We start from the raw sequence: 3762 nt of genomic DNA on the forward strand, positions 1-3762 counted from the left end.
GCACAGAGCCCCACATGGGGTTTGATCCCAGGACCCTGGGATCATGACCTGAGCCGAAATCAAGAGTCAGACGCTCGACCGAATGAACCACCCAGGTGCCCCCAGAGTGTCATATAGTTGGAATCACACAGTATGTACCTTTTCACATTGGCTCCTTTCACGTAGTAATATACATTTAAGGTTCTTCCATGTCTTTTCATGGCTCGATAGCACAGTGTTGTTGTTGTTTTCCAGCACTGAATAATATTCCATTGTCTGGATGGACCACAGTTTATTTATCCATTCACCAACTGGAGGACATCTCGGTGGCTTCCAAGTTTTGACAATTATGAATAAAGCTGTCAAAAACATCCATGTACAGGTTTTTGTGTGGACATAAGTTTTCAACTCCCTTGGGCAAATACCAAGAAATATGATGGTGGGATCAGATGGTAAGAGTATGTTTAATTTAGTAAGAAGCTGCCAAACTGTGTTTCAAGGTGGCTGGACAGTTCTGCGCTCCCACCAGCAAATGCAGGAGAGTTTATGTTGCTCCAAGTCCTTGCCAACGTCTAGCGTTGCTGGTGTTCTGGATTTTGGCCATTCTCTAATAAGAGACGTATAGTGCTACCTCATTACTGCTTTAATTTGCATTTCCCTGAAAATACATGATGCGGTGCATCTTTTCATATGATTATTTGTCATCTCTGTGTATCTTTTTAGTTGGGGATTTTTGCATCTATGCTCATGAAGATATTGGGCTGTGGTTTTCTTTTCTAAAAAAATTTTTAATGCTTAGTTTTGAGAGAGAGAGAGAGAGAGAGAGTGTGTGAGCAAGTGAGGGACAGAGAGGGAAACACAGAATCCGAAGCAGGCTCCAGGCTCTGAGCCATCAGCACAGAGCCCAACATGGGGCTTGAACTCACAAACTATGAGATCATGACCTGAGCCGAAGTCAGATGCTTGACAGATTGAGCCACCCAGGCGCCCCTGTGGCTTTCTTTCCTTGTAGTGCCTTTGTCTAGTTTTGGTATTAGGGTAATGCCAGTCTCGTAGGATGAGTGAGGAAATATTCCCACTGCTTCTATCCTTTGAAAGAGACTGTAAAGACTTGGTATAATTTCTTCCTTAAATGTTTGGTAGAATATACCAGTGAACCTCTCCGGGCCTGGTGCTTTCTGTTTTGGAAGATTATAATTACTGATTCAACTTCTTTAATAGATATAGGCCTATTCAGATAATCTATTTGTTCTTGTTTGAGTTTTGGAAGATTGTATCATTTAAGGAATTGATCCACTGCGTCTAGATTATCAGATTTGTGGGCAGAGAGTTGTTCGGGGTATTCCTTTATTAGCTTTTTAATCTCCATGGGATCTGTAGTGAATATCATTTCTGAAATTAGTAATTTGTGCTTCACTTTTTCATTGTTCCCATTTTAACCTCCTACTCTTTTTCTACCTTTTGTAGTTTTAACTAAGCATTTTATAGGTCTCCATTTACTCTTTCTTAGCATATCAGTTATGCTTTTTTTTTTACTTTTTATAGTCTGCAATTATACATTTATGACAAATCCAAGTCCACTATCAAATATACCGCACAAGGTGGTGTGAGTACCTTAAAACAATGAAGTAATGCTAACTCCTCCCTTTTACCTTTTCTCACATTGCTATCATTCATTTCACTTGTACATAGGCATATACACTCATAAGATATATACACAAGTATACATAATCGAATACATTGTTGCTATTATCTTGAGCAAGTCTGTTATCTATTAGATGAATTAAGAATAAGAAAAATAAGAAATAAAAGTAAAAAATAAAAAGGTAAAATAATCTTATACCATAGACAAAAATTAACTAAAAAATGTATTAGGGGCTCCTGGGTGGCTCCATTGATTGAGCATCCAACTTTGGCTCAGGTCACGATCGCATGGTTCATGGGTTCTAGCCCCGCATCGGGCTCTGTGCTGACAGCTCAGAGCCTGGAGCCTGCTTCAGATTCTGTGTCTCCCTCTCTTTCTTCCCCTCCCCTACTTGGGTGCGTGCTCACTCGCTCGCGCTCTCTCTCTCTCTCTCTCTCAAAAATAAATAAACATTAAAAATGTTGGGTACACCTGGGTGGCTCAGTCAGTTGAGTGACTGACTTCAGCTCAGGTCATGATTTAGTGGTCAGTGAATTCGAGCCCTTTGTTGGGCTCTGTGCTGATGGGTCAGAGCCGGGGGCCTGCTTCAGATTCTGTCTCCCTCTTTCTCTCTGCCACTCCCTCGGTTGCACTTTCTCTCTCAAAAGTAAAATAAATATTAAAAAAAAATTTTTTACATGTACTAAGGATGTAAGGCCTGAAACCACAAAACCCCTAGAAGAAAAACATAAGGAGTAAGCTCCTTGATATCAGCCTTGGTGAGGAGTTTTTAGATTTGACACCAAAAGTAAAGACAACAACACTAAAAATCAACAAATGTGACTACATACAACGAAAAGGCTGCTTACAGCAAAGAAAGCCACCAATAAAATGAAAAGACAACCTACAAGATGAGAGAAAATATTTGCAAATCATGTATCTGATGAAGGGTTAATATCCAAAATACATAAAGGACTCCTACAGCCCAACAGAAGAAAACCCGATCTGATTAAAAATGAGGAGAAACTCTAAAGAGACATTTTTCCAAAGAAGACAAACAAGTGACCAACAGGTACATGAAAAAGATGCTCAGGGCGCCTGGGTGGCTCAGTCGGTTAAGCGTCCAGTTTCAGCTCAGGTCATGATCTCACAGTTTGTGGGTTTGAGCCCCGCATCGAGCTCTGTGCTGACAGATAGCTCAGAGCCTGGAGGCTGCTTCAGATTCTGTATCTCCCTCTCTCTATCTGACCCTCCCCTGTTCATGCTGTCTCTCTCTGTCTCTCAAAAATAAATTAAAAACATTAAAAAAGTTTTAATTAAAAAAAAAAAAAGAAAAAGATGCTCAACATCACTCATCACCAGGGAAATGCAAATCAAAACCACAATGAGAGAGCATCTCACATCTTTTAGAACGGCTTTTATCAAAACAATCAATAACACTCGTTGGTGAGGATGTGGAGAGACAGGAGCCCTTGTGGACTGGTGCTGGGAATGCAGACTGGTACAGCCAGTCTGGAAAACCATTGGGTGGTACCTCAAAAAATTCAAAACAGAATTACCATATAATCCGGCAATCCCACTTCTGGGGACATATCCGAAGGAAATGAACTCCCTCCATTGAAGAGGTACCTGTACACTAATAATGTTCATTGCAGCATAATTCGTGATAGGCAGAATGTAGGAACAACCTCTGTGCCCACTGCCAGAAGGACACACAACGGAATACTATTCAGCCAAAAAGAAGGAAATCCTGCCATATGCGTCACGGGGGATAAAGCCTGAGGGCGTTATGCTAAGTGAAATAAGTCAGACAGGGAAAGACAAATACCACATGAGCCCACTTATATGTGGAATTAAAAACACCCTGAAACCCCTATCAACTCATAGATACAGAGAACAGATTGGCGACTGCAAGAAGCAGGGGCTTGGGGGGGGGGGGGGGTGAAATGGGTGAAGGGGTCAAAAGGTACAAATCCCAGTTATAAAATAACTAAGTCCTGAGGATGTGACATATAGCATGGTGACTATAGGTAACAATATGGTATCGTGAATTTGAAAGTTGTTAAGAGAATACATTTTTTTAATGTTTTATTTATTTTTGATACAGAGAGAGACAGAGCATGAGAGGGGCAGGGGCAGAGAGAGAAGGAGACACAGAA

This window comes from Suricata suricatta, chromosome X (assembly GCF_006229205.1).
Source record: "Suricata suricatta isolate VVHF042 chromosome X, meerkat_22Aug2017_6uvM2_HiC, whole genome shotgun sequence".
Taxonomy (NCBI): domain Eukaryota; kingdom Metazoa; phylum Chordata; class Mammalia; order Carnivora; family Herpestidae; genus Suricata; species Suricata suricatta.